At 43.0% G+C, this 14,336-nt stretch overlaps 1 protein-coding gene across 2 annotated transcripts in view; it reads right to left on the minus strand.

The window, feature by feature from the left end:
• CCDC85C (coiled-coil domain containing 85C) overlaps positions 1 to 14,336 on the minus strand; it is a 335,280-nt gene that overhangs the window by 136,790 nt on the left and 184,154 nt on the right. The gene's annotated exons all lie outside the window — the stretch shown is intronic.

Raw genomic sequence — 14,336 nt, forward strand, 5'->3', positions numbered from 1 at the left:
TTCTCTAAACACATAGTAACCATACTGAATGGAATAGGAAATGGGGAAAAACAGAAAATGGGGACGAATGAAAACAACATTAAATTCCAAATGCTTTGACACATACACACATGTATATACAAATACATACATATATACATACATATATATATATATATACATATATATATATATATATACATACATATATATATATATATATATATATATATATATATATATATATATATATATACGCATACACATCTTAGTACCTTTTCTTTTGTATGTAAACAAATGCTTTTGTGGCTACATCAGCACATGGCTAAAATTACTAATATCAGGGATTGCATTACTCTTAGAAATCATTATGATAACCTTTCAGCTAACATTAGAGCCTTCGATAAAGATTGCTGTAGTAACTTTAAAGTATGACCCTAACAACAATAATACCCTAAAATTATTAGTCAGTTAAGCAGCTAAGGCAATGATTTTCATGAATCTGTCACATACGAGGTGGGCCACTTTCAACCCTAGGCCCCTAAATTATATATGCATTCATTCTGTTTCTAATATCTATTGACTAGAAGCTAAATTAGTGTAATGTAAATATAAAATATTCTCCGACTTTACTGTTAAATTCCCTCCTTTGGCCGAAACTAGGTGAAAAGTAGAGGTAACCGGTGCAAAGGCAGATGTCAACATTGTGTTTTGGTCCCGAAAAAGGAGACCTGTAACGTCAAGTGCTTTTCCTGTATAAAAAGTAGTTATTTAAGGTTCCCCTGTACACCAGAGACACTACCAGAAATGGAATACATGTGCCTTGATCATTTTGGAGAGGAGGCTTTCACTCCCTTTCCGCAGCCCAAATTTAGGCTATACTTTAAAGAGTAGGACATTCTCAAGCAAGCCATAAGCATCCAGTTTCCAGGAAAAATTCCAACAGCAGAAAACTATTTAAAAAAATGGTTAAACAGTATCAAATGCATATATATACATATCTCCGCAAATGCCGTAAAAAAGACACTGCAAAACTCCGAGCAATACGACTTTAAGACATCCCCCATTAATTATAAAAAGATGACATTCTCTAAATTAAATTTTCCTGGACATTGACGCGAAATTGATCTCAGTTATTAATGGTCTATTATTTTAACGAGTAGAGATTTCATTTTAATACAATTCTGCACAAATCACAGCTTTCCAGCCTACCTGTGACACTAAATGATTGCAGGATTATCATTTATTAGAAGTGTTACAACCAGCCATAAATCACACACAGAAATGTTATTTGCAGATCTGTGCCACATTTTAAATCCTGTAGTAACTCTTCAGCTTTTGAATTTGAAACCTTTAGTATAACTTCTGCTTTTAATCCCATGCTGTAACTTCTAGTTGTTTTTAAACCTATGATATATCTACTGCCTTTTAACCTATGGTTTCTCTTATTCTATTTAAACCTACGGTATATCTCCTACTTTTTAAACCAAGTGCTTAATTTGTAAAAGAGGAGGAGTTTTTCACAGAAACCAACTGCTGGCCCTGCTGAATGTTGGGGTCAGAGCCGGCCTTCAGCATGTGGGAGCTGGGCCCACTCGCAGGGCACGAACCTCCACAGGGGCGCTGGAGCTCCTGCAGTCTTTTTATGTCTTCAGTCCAAACAAAAGTATGCTTAAACACTTTCTGAAGGCTGCTGGTGCCCTTGTCTCCTTTTGTTTTCTTGGTGCTTCTTAATCTTGCCCATCTAATCTTCCTCCTCCTGGGCCCAAATTGTCAATTCATAAACAACTAAGTGTCTGTGGCCGGACCTGAATTCACCAGCTCAAATGAAGCACTGCCTATAGCATGTCTTCTGCTTTTTAAACCTATGCTACCATCTTCTGCTTTTGAAACCTATGGAATAGATGCTGGTTCTTCCTACAGTCAATCATTCTTGATGTAATACCCCCGATATGTGCAAGACCGCAAGAAATTGGGTTATTAGATGTGAAGGATGTGAGTACTTCACAAGTAATAAGTCTGCAATTGTCTTTTTACTGGGAACCGGTACCTTATTGTAGCAATTGACTCTCAGGTTAGCGAAGCAGAGTAGTCCAAGGCCTATTTAGGGGAGGTGGTGTAGGCTATTAACCCCAACACACTGGTACACAACAACTGCAATGATAAATCATTGGCCAGTCAGTGCTTTTCCTTATAAAAAGGAAAAGTATCTTTATTGAAGACACTCTACTAAATACAATGCATTACATTACAAATATATACATTCAGGTATATTGAAATACGTTTGGTGACACCCTTATATAACATTATACTCCTAAGGGGTCCTGAAACTTATTACCAAAATACCCCCACCTATACTAGATGCAACATCACAATATAAAGGGGTGTCATTATAAATTAGGGCCGCCTACTGGCTTTGTCATGGTGTCAATACAGCAGTAAAAGTAGCCACATGTATTAAGTCACCAATGAAGTACCAATATACAATACATGTTATGGCCCACCATTTAAGTCAATGGGGGTGGTACCAATAGTTAATAGCATTCATCATAGAGTAAAACTTTGAATTGTCAGCCATTACAATTTTCAATAAAGCACTATATTCAACACGTCTCTCAACAGTCTTTCATGTATTTTAATTGGACCACAACAGCAGCCTTAGGACAAACCACAAGCGTTCCCCCACTACAGAGACCAAGAGCCAAAGCTCCAACTCCACAAGTGTTTTAAAATTAAGGTAAGCCTCTCTCAGGTTCTGAGATTCTACCCCTGGGAGAGGTAAGGTGTGTTTTTAAAAAAAACCTTTCTGGAGGGCTGCTGCACTCTATGCAACCCAGCACAGCACATTTCAACAAGACAGTTGGTGGTTCCTGGGGCCACAACAGGCAAAAATATGCAAATATGTAACTTGTAGCAGGGAATTAGGGGGTGCTTCATGCACTGGGGTAGTATACTGAATGAGAGGCTACAGACTTGTGCTGAGTAGTGTCTTCCCGTTTTGTTATTTTTGGTAAACTGGGTGCACCTGTTCCTTGTAGGGGGCACCCAGCCTTTGGGTGCCACGTGGGCAGTGCAGGGAGCCCACTCCTGCACTGACTGACTGGTTCCCCCAACACACACAGTATGAGAGCTGGCATACCTTTTTGCCTGATCATGCCTCACGAGTGGTATGGTGCACCTGTCTCCGTCCAGACAAGCGGGCAGGAAGGGCACCAGCCATTCACTCAAGTCTTCTTGCTCCCTTCTCTCCTTCAGGAAATCATTAAAAACACTACTCTTCCCTCCCCCCCACTAATTTCTCTCATCTTTTCTGTTTCCCCCCTTCCTTTTCCAAGTCCGTCAGCGCCAGGAAACTCACGGTGACAGTGCGCTCAATAAATTCATCATAACATAAAACATAACATAACATACCATGCTCCCAGGGCACCTGACTTCCAGATTCTGCTTTAAAACCAGAGGGGGAGGGGTTCCAACAAACAAAACTTAAATGCATCAGGCCTCGGGAAATGGGGTACCTGGTTCAGAGAGGGATTCAGAGACAGGGCCTCGTGCATGTCTCCTCTCCTGGGGCAAATTAAAGATACAGGTTGCATGACCTGGTTTGCACTGGCTCACCACAGGGGAATTTCTTGAAAAATCGCCACAAGGTGCCAGGCGTTTGATTTTGTGCTTGGGCTCCCCTGTGGTCCCGAGCTTTAAAGGTAGATAACTCCAAACCATAGATCTGAGTTTGATGGTTCTGGGCTTGTTGTGCTCCTTGAGGCCAGCCCTAGCTACCAAGAGCATTTTCTTTAGGCCTCCTGGCCCCTAAAGGGCATTTTGTTTGCAGGAAGATGGGTTTACTGGCTACATGTGTCAGACCGGTCCTCTGTCTGCACTCCTGAGACGCTTTCTGCTTGGGGGGCAACTTCCACACCCACACTTCACCCAGTCTGCAGAACAACCTCCATGTATGTCACACTCCCTAGGACCCAGGACCTTCTAGCAGTCTTGCAAGACACCTAGGTGTCAGCAGCAGAGTCAAGGGGCAGTCCACAAAATAATCCAGACAAACCATCCAGAGTCCTTTAATTAGACCCATGTGCCCAACTGTTTCTAAGGGGACATAAAGGGGCCATTGCTATCAGCCCTGGAGAGACCCATCCTCGTCCTGGGAGTCAGCTGGAGACAAAATCCCACTATTCAACCTTGCAGGAAAGCTGGTGGCTTCTGCTTCCAGCTGGGCATCTTCTGTTATCGTCACTTCAACATCCAGTGTCATCTCAGCTGTCTCTCTCTTGTGCAGGGGATTTAAAGTAGAGGTGAAAAGTTCTAGAAACCAGGAACCACTGGCCAATCTTAGTGTGCTAAATCACGACACTTCAGTCCCAAACCCTCCTGCACAGAATTCTGGAACAATCAAATAAGGCAACTTCAATTTGTCTGTGGACAAAGATTCTCTGAGAGTCTCAGCTCCATCCCTGACACAGCTGCCTGATCCTTTCCCTTCCTGTGCATGGCTTTAGGGGTCTGGCTATTCTTCCTTTGTTTCTGTGGGCATACACGCGCATACATCTTCACAAATGTGTGTCTCTTCCAAAGGAACCAGCAGAGGCTGCTACATCATTTCTCCTTTGTTTCCTTTTGTTTTTAGTTGTGATTCACAAATGTGATTAGCAAAGCCAATAAGTCCCAAATGCAAGACCTATTGGCTTTGCCAATGACTGATTTATGGATACGTATTGCCCGTGTAAATGGGATGCCTAGCATCACTGTATATAAACTTACTTCATACCCTGAAATCTGGCATGGATCCGAGCATCCTGAACATCAGTCTGGATGTTCGATTTGGATTCTCCTAAAGAATGCTAACATTTTAAGAACTAACTGGCACATGCATCAAGGAAGGCTTTTGAGATTCCTCAATTACGATTACTAAGGAAGCGCAACAGCCTATGCATGTAGGAATCGCTATAAAAATAGCGATTCCTAAACATTCCTTAATTGTGACTCGCAAATTGCGAGTTGCAATTAAGAAATGGCTTTCCACCCATAGGAATGAATGGGAATTGCATGTGCAATTTGCGAGTACCCATTAGGTATTCGCAAATTGCGCATGCAATTTCAAGGGTGCAAGGGTGTCGAAGGGACACCCTGTTGCACCCCTGAAATTGTAATGTGCACCCATGCTGGGCACACACATGCCCCAAGGGCATGTGTGTGTGTAACATGTAACTTTGAAAAAGGCACTTTAGTGCATTTTTCAAAGTTTTTGCAAATGACCAACCTATTTTATATTTTGGTAATTTGTGACCCCTAATAGAAAAATTGCTATTTTAAATTGCTTCTAGCATTGCATTTAAGGAATTGCAATTTGCTATTCCTTAAATGCAATCACAATTTCTGATTTTTGCATTTGGGATGATGCATCCAAAATGCAAATATACCGGTCGCAAAGGGGCAGAGTCTGAGAATCTGCCCATTTACGACCGGTTTTTAGTTTGATGCATGGGGCCCTTAATCCGATCGCTGTTCTATAATGTTTTCAACACCAACTCTTATGAAAAATTGATGCAAGTGATGCATACTAGAGAAACTGTTAGGTTTTTGCTGTTGCTTAGGCTATTAAATTATGTTGATTCTGACTTTTAATATGCCAGGGCATAAGGATTTTTTTTTATTGTATTGGAATAATCCCTTAACAGAGCTATCGTTATCAGAGAAGGATAGGCAGATAAATCAGTAATACACTACTGAATTTTGTTATGCTTAGCAATTTGCTCTTCTTCAAAAAACCGGGACGACTTAAATAATTAAGTGTCCGTCCTCAATAAAAAATTAAGGTACAACCAAGGCAAAAATGTGTTTGCTGTAAAGAGTAAATTCTCACCCACTTGGATTCACTTTGCCTTATAAAGAGCACGGGGATTTATGCTCAAATTTAAAGCATCTGGGACGGGGGCATTTTTATTTTCGTCCTGGGTGCTTATGCCTTCTTAAATTACGATGCAATGCACACTGCCATACTTTGCCAGCATATACATGGTTTTTCTTTCACTGATAATTGGAAAAAAGAGTACCATTATTCATCAAAACAAAGTAAATAAAGTCATGCATCTAAAAAGAAAAGAAAGAAAAAAAAAAGCAGTGGACTCAAGGTCACCAGATTAACAAATAACATGCATTGTACATGTACATGTACATGCAATGAATCTAAGGCTACCATTTTAAGCGTCACAAAAATCCTGATTCAGACGCACACAGAAGTTTTTACACAAAATGAGATTACACATTGGGTGAAAATTACTGAATACGGCGTTTTTTCTCTCCTGCAAATTGGTTACATTGTTGTGAGGAAAAACACACAACATACCAAGTTCTGCACCTCGGAAATAGAGGGAACAAGCATTTACAATGCAACGGTGTCGCTTTTGCAAAAGTTAGAGCTATAGGCATTGTAAATGACAAATTTTTTATTTATGTGTTGGTTTTGAAAACAGATATATAAATGGCATTGTCATTTATAATGGCAATAGCTGAGCATTGACATGTGCATGCTCACTTCTCACTAGTGGAGAAGTTACGGCATGAGGTCATGCCAGGTGAGCGTTGTAGGGGAAGGGGAATCCTTTAAAGAGTCCTTTTCTCTCTGGATTTTCCTTCTCCTTTTGTAACTAAGGAGCAGCAACATTGTCTTGGTGTCACCAGGGCTTTAAGTCGAAGCTTGTCCAATATTATATGCAACCCATAGTTGCTGCTTATTTATCTTATGCAACTAACGACTATTGACAAAGTCTTATAGATATGTTACTTTTATCATATATCTGGGTGTAATGACAGAAACAGCAAAATACAGGTCGGGCGGCACACTGTACTATTAAGCAAAGACTTTTAGTTTACATGTTTTTAAACCACGCCCTTAAATATATTGGCCACGCCCTTTTGAGAGACCCCCAGTTTTTTTCAACCCACTTAAAGCCCAGCCTACACGATTTACTTCTTTCCCCTTCCCCCCCAGAGAAGGCTATTTCTCTGCTCTGATTACTTCGTCCAACCGTCACAAGCTGCTGCACTCACACCCGTACCTGCACATTCCTCCGGGTTCCTCTCCTCGGTGTGACCGCTCGCAGGTATGATCTCTGTGTCTCGGGCTGAGCGGCCTCTAATGGGAGGGTCCAGCATCTTACACAACCCGAAAGAGAAGTCCAGCAAAGCCCTCCACAACGGCCACAACCTTGTCTATAGGTGGCATTCTGATCTCCACGGCAACGGGCTGCTGGCGATGTATGGTTTTATTGTACATAAATATGTAAACACCTTTGTTGGTCCTGTTCATCTCTCCCTGGCACACTCACTCACCTCTTATTTGAATGCCCATCAGTTTTCACTTTTTGGAACGCAGTTTGGAAATATTGCATGCGTATTTTTCATTTATCTGAACCTTTTTCATCGTTGCATATTTATTTAGGTTCCCTATCTGAAGTTTTGGACTTACATTCGTATAACGCTAAATTGTTTGATCTTCTCATTGCAACTGCTTTCAAAGTAATTTTGTCTTGCTGGAAGGATAACTCTAAATTGTCTGTGCATACCTGGTGGAATTTTGTATGCGATGAGCACAGAATTGCAATTGCTTCTTCTACTTCTGTCACCTTAAAAATCAAATCTGATCTTACCTGGCTACCTTTCTCTACCTTCTTATCCTCTTCTCCCCCTCCCTAACCTTTCCCCCTTTTCTTTCTCTCTTCTTCTTTTTCTCTTTTCTTTTCTTCTCTTTCTTTCTCTCTACTATTGTCTTCCATTTCATATTTTATCTGAACCTTTTTTTTTCTTTTTTTCATCTCCACTTATCTTTCATGATTGTCTCATATTGGTTCTGATCTATGTCATGCTGTTATATTCTGTTGTATTATTTTTTTTTTTTTTACGCAAAATAAAAACTTATTAAACTGAAAAAAAAAAAAAAAATAAATAAATACGTAAACAAATGAAAGAACGAATGAATAAGTATGTAAGTTATATATGCCTCTTCCTTGCTCGAAGTCGTCCGACAAATCTTTGGCCTGAGGCTGGCTGCATGGATTGATAATTTTTGTCAAAAGAAAATGGCCCTGTGGGGGTGGGGTGGGCGGCAGGTGAGATGGGCCGCAGGTGAGGTGACAGGGTGGCTGGGTCTAGGCCACGCTTTCATCGTCCAGTAACGAGGCCGTTAGCAGGGGAGGGGGGGGCAGGTCTCCTCCTCATCATCACCGAGGGAGGGAGGAAGGCGGAACCAGACTTCCACGCGGCTCATCACCACCAAAAGATCGTCAATGAAAGATGCCATTTTACTGGTCATTAAAACGCAGCGAGGGAGCGAGAGGAGGCGGGTGTGAGAGGGGGGCAGGGGAAGAAGCAGAAGGGGCAAGGGAGAAAGCCAGGACAGAGAGAGGCAAAGAGAGGGAAAGCACAGCGAGGGAGAGGCACAGAGAGGGAGAGGCACAGAGAGACAGGGAGAGGCACAGAGAGGCATGGAGAGGGAGAGAAACAGTAAACAGGGCGGGAGGGAGAAACAGAGACGAGGGGGCAGAGAAAGAAAGGAAAGCGAGGAGGGGAGAGAACGGGAAAGGCAGAGAAAGTAGGCATTTATGGGTCATTAAATTCAAAGGGGAGAATGGAGGAAACTCAGACAACACTGGATTTAAATAAAAAGAGGGACGTGAGGTGGGGTGGAAAGAGAGAAAGAGGCAGAGGATGCACAGGGGACAGTTTGGAGAGGCACAGAAAAGAGTCAGGGAGAGGTAAAGAGCAGGGCGGGGGAAACCGAGAAAGTGAGAGGCAGTAAACAGGCAGAGAGAGAGGAAAACGAGGGGTGCCTGCGGGGGGGGCACAGAGAGTAGAGTGGGAGAGGGCACTGAAGAGGGTAAAAGAGAGGCATGAGGAGGGAGAGGCACGTTAATATGTACAATACCAAACCCTAATCAGTATCTTACTAACGCACTACCCCAATGGTTAGTCAGTACAAACAAGCATTTGAAGGCACTAACGGGGAGGACGGGGGGGCGGCGGGAGGGCAAGAAGGCAACCAGACTGCAGGGGGGGAGGGAGGGAGGGGGGGGAGCGAGAAGGCACTGGACTGAGGAGGGGGGAGCGAGAAGGCACCAGACTGGGGGGGGGGAACGGGAAGAAATTGCCTCACGTGTAAAGCTAAAAAGGCAACCGGACTGAGGGGGGGGAGGGACGGGGAGCGAGAAGACACCGAACTGCGGGAGAGAGGGTGGGAGGGACTCGAAGAAATTGCCTCGCTCGTAACGTAAAATTGAAACCATTACTCGAGAGCAAATAAAGTCGCATTGCAAGCCGTCATTAAATTTCTTCCTTACTAAACGCAGCATCCAGCTTGTAATACACCACCGCGACCACCACCCATTTTTACCACAATTCTCGCCACGATGCAAGTGCTCGCTTTAACCAATTGAGGAAATATGTATAATACCAAACCCTGATCAGTTTCTTACTAACGCACTACGCCAAGCGTCAGTCAGTACAGTACAAACAAGCATTTGAAGGCACGAACGGGGAGGACGGGGGGCGGCAGGCGGACAAGAAGGCAACCAGACTGCAGGGGGGGGGGAGGGATGGGGAGCAAGAAGGCACCAGACCGCGGGGATGGGGGGGGGGACGGGAAGAAATTGCCTCATGTGTAACGCGAAAATGAAACAAGCTTGCCTCCCAGTAAAACAAGTGCCTGACTTCCTGCTGGCATAAAAGGTTCCTTATCTTCTTTATGGAGCCATCTGGACCCATAAAGAAGATAAGAAACCTTTTACGCCAGCAGTAAGTCAAGTAAGTCAGTCTGAAAAGGACGAGTCTTAAAAAGAAAGAAGAACGTCACTAGGACCTCTTCTCCAATGGCTGGCCACTGTTTAGCATGAACGGTGACACCAGCCAATGGAAATGAGGGACGGGGCTTAACCTCACTAGTGAAAATCCCTCTATGTCATTCAATCTCGCCAGCTCGACTGTGCATGAGCGCAGTCTTTCGCAGGCCGAGACCTAAAAAATAGTAGCATTACCATGTTAGCCCCATTCTGAAGTGGAAAACTCGAAGTGGGGCCGTAATACAGCATCCAGTAGATACTGCTCATTGAGGTATCCAGAACAGTAACTCCACACCCATTGAATACAGTCAAATCCCACAGTCCATTGAATAAGGCTATATATAGGAATCAATAGTCAGTAGCCATCCAGAAAATCTGGCATGTATGTAAGCCTCCTGGACCTACGGTGCACATCCATGCTATGGATTCCAGCAGTCCATCAAATAAGATGCAGAGAGGTCAAGGATTGTTGTGATTCAGCTGGGTGGTAGTTCTAGGTTAAACTGCTGTGACTTTATCAAAATCTAGATGGCTCAATTAAGTAAAAAGAAACAAACAAGCAGCTTGGAGCAAACAGAAAAACAAGGAAGTTTGAAAACATAAGAGTTACATCAAACAATGAATCACGTGCTCAGTTGGGTTTGAGGTGGTTATCCCCAGCAAGGTTTGCTTTTGTTACAAAGAGGAAAGCAAGGTGGACGCCAGGGTGAGCTGCTTATTTAAATTAGTTGGCCTTAGCCTTAGGATCAAACTGCAGGTGCTGCAGTCAGAGTGGAGCAACGGATGCCCGGTTACTTACCGATAAGGTTCATTACTCAGAGTCTACGACCTCCTCGTCACAGTCTTGGTTCCCATCCCTCCCTCCCTGATTTCTGGGTGTGATGTCAGATGTTTTATATCCCACAGGTTGTGGGTGTGACCTAGAGGAAAGAGATGGGAGCTGTGTTTTGTTTTTTTTGCTTGATTAAGGCTGCGGGGAGGTGCTGACGCTCATAGAAGACCATAACGGGGAGGTCGGACGAGGATGTAATGGGTTGGTGAACCCTCAAAAGGCCCGTCGAAAGTTTAATGTAGATTATGAGCCAGTGCTTAATTTGTACTGTTCATTGCAGGAGGAACTGACATTTTTCATTGCCAGCCTCTGACCCAAAGCAAGAAAGGGTGGGGGAGGGCGGGGTCAGAAAAGGAAGAAACGAAAATAGTTCATTTTCATCCCTGCTTTCTGTTTAGTACTATGAAGAGTGAGATTAAGAAAGAGGAAGTAAATGGTACTGAAAGGAAAACGCGAAAGATGGAATCAATGCTATGCCGAGATGTTACTCAGCAACCACTGCATTCAGAAGAGCAGCTGAAAGGGCTCCTGCACTTGTTTTTATTTATATATTACAAATTAAGTCCACTCACACACAGTTACAAAAAGTGCAATCTGTAACAGCTGTGAAAAATACGCAGGCAGCAAGATGCTGATGGCAGAAAGTCAGGAGGAGAAGAAAGGGCTGTGTGGGCCGTGTCACAAACAGCGCGAGACTGTGAAATAAGGGGTTGGCACGAGACGCCTGCGCGGAAAGACACGTGGAATATTTCCAGTTATAATCTCAGCATGGCCGAAGGAGAGGAGACGTTCCCAATTAGAGCTGTCTCTCTTCACACATAATGTACACGCTATATGCAGAAGGCGATGAAAAACGCATAATGTGTGCTGAACACGAGTTTAAAATCTGCGAAAAGTTGAGCATCTGACCCAGAAACGTATTTGCACCAAACTTAATGCGCTGACTTGAAAATTCACTGAGTTGCTGATTTCCATACGTCAAGCACAACGAATGCAAGTTATTTTGAATGTGCTAGAACTCTCTTCACCATGGTCCTCAACGCAACAATAATGTGAATACTTAAGAAAAGCGTGTTCAATAACTTCCAGGAAGAAAATTCAAGTCACTACACAATACAGGACCCGCGACTTCAATCACCAGCTTCACTTCCACCATACCACCAGACCGCTTCGATCAGCTTCACTCTCACTCATGCGCACACACCCGGCATCCACAGAAGCAAAACAGGAAGTCTATCAATCTCCCACCAAGCCGCCAAGTTCTGAAATTGCCTCCTCCTCCACTTCTTGAATTCCACAAGAAACTGAAGAACTGGGTTCTCAATTCTTCTTCTTCAGGGACCATTGAGACTGCCTTTGCTTACGACCAGCCTCACCACACACCTACTCTCACCTACCCAGCGCCTAGATTCCCTCATGGGTGAAAAGCAGCACTCTTCAAATCCAAATTACATAACAAAATTAATGGATGCTCTTGCTAAAACTATAGTTTCAGAGCTTATCCGTCGATCCATCCCTTTCCCAACGTCACAGTTGGTACTGCTCAATAACACATTTTAGAGCGCTACATGCGGGGGGGTACACTACAAAGACTTCAGTATGAGGTGGGAAAATCATTACTAAATCTTTGGAACATTACCATCTAAACTAGCCTCAAGTCTCGAAAGCACTCTGCTGGCTCCTAGGGAAATCCAAGTACAAAATACTCTGCACCATCCACAAGACCTAATGGAGCAACTGGAACCAGCTACTTTCAAAATGTGGTTTGCCTCTACAGTGTGGCTAGGAATCTGCCCATTGCCTAGCTTGCACCTTCCACAACATCAATCCTTTTAGATGATGAACATGGAGGTGGATCTGAGAAAACAGGGGCCTAGACACTGGGGCTCACTGAATTCTAGTTTGAGAGCTATATTTAACCACCTCTGTTTTGGGAAAATCCTTTAGACCGAACTGTTCAGGCTGATACTTTGCTATACGTTTACAACAATAGATGATGGCACACAGGAATACCAGCTAAGGGTCCATATCTTGCATCCATTTGGACTCAATCTACTTTTTGATCCTATCTGAAATTCTTATACTTTAGTTCCTTGATCTAAAAATCCATTGAGGCTGCAAGTAAATGCGTGGCACTTCCAAAAGCACCAATATAAATAAATTACATGATTGCATACTGGAGGACCGGAACGTTGCTGGTATTAGATGCCTTAGATGAAGGATATGTTTGATATGGCTTTGTATGAAAAAATTATTTATAAATGAAACTGTAGGATTCCACAGTATGAGGCGATTTAGGGAAGACTTGTAGACCCTTGGAGGGATGCTAACAGAGTTCTGTATTTATCGGTCTTGGATACACTCTTGCCGTAGGGCGAGGTCTACAAACTGGCTGGCCTCAAGTGATCCCGGGGTGGGGCGCTAGGCTCCAGGCCAAAAGAAGTCTTATCCAAATATTCTTCAAAACCCCCACCCCATTCCTAATAATCACACCATGGATCCTGATACATGTTAGTAAGGCCTGCCTGACCAGAACAGTATGTTTGGCAAATATGTATTTGATTGAGTTTCTAATACGGTAACAGAACTTAACCGTAATGTTTATATAAGTCTAGACATATTTAAACATTGCCAATTTAACAGAATAATTGTGAAAATGTTTGAGGTGGGGCCAGATGAGAGGCAGAATAAAAAAGTTTGAAGACCACTGCAGTGGGGTAAGGGTTGAGTGCACTTATATTTGAAGTGAAGTGATACCTTGGCTGCACTTAGTCTATGCTCTGCCTTGTAGTGTTCTGATGGTCTATTCTTGCGGAGACCTCATGATATTTATATTAAGGTGGGTGTTTACAAAGGGTCTTCTGCTGGTGGATATGTGTTGGAGTTTGTTGAGTGAAGGAGGAGTGTGTGTTGAAGGAAGAGTAACCAAGAGATTGCCTGAACCTTGATGGTTTGTATATAATGGGGGACAACAGGGTAATTATGTTCCTATTTGGAGAGTGTATTATTTGATTGGTGAGAAGGAGGTTTGTGGGCTGTCGTCTATCCTAAATTTTTGTTTTTAGGATCAGTGGTGTGGGGCAGTAGGATGCTTGTTGATTATATTTGGGGGTTGCTCTCTAGTTATGAGCTTTGAGTTTTCTTCTACAGAATAATTAACCCCTTTCTGTGTTTGCTACTTTCATTGCCATCGTTATTTAGGGAATCTCAAATTTATCAGAAAATCGTGGATATCTGATGGTTTGCTGTAGCTTGTGTTTTCAATGAAGAATTCCTATGAACATTAATTCATTCATATTTAATATGCCACGTTACCCTCTTTCCCAGAAGCATCATGTCCTAGATAGGCCCACCAAGGAGTGCAATATCAACCGGATTAGTATTGAGTATTGCACTGTACAGTTTAATTCAAGATTCAAGGAATTGCCTCTGCACAGAGCATAGATCGCACAGGTAGACGTAGGTCTCTCAAGTGGGTATTAATGAAAATGCTTTGGGAGTTTTCACAATGAGGTAATCAGAAAATGACTTTTGAAGAGACTCCACAACAGGACCCCTAGATCCTAGACAACAAGATGAAGTTCTTCATTCACCTCCGGTTCCCATCATCTGTCCAATGACATGGCATCACATTTGTTACCTTCTCTTGACCCTCAAGGTGAATCTTCCCTAATGCCCAGCCATCA

The sequence above is a fragment of the Lissotriton helveticus genome, chromosome 9, assembly GCF_964261635.1.
Source record: "Lissotriton helveticus chromosome 9, aLisHel1.1, whole genome shotgun sequence".
Classification (NCBI taxonomy): Eukaryota; Metazoa; Chordata; class Amphibia; order Caudata; family Salamandridae; genus Lissotriton; species Lissotriton helveticus.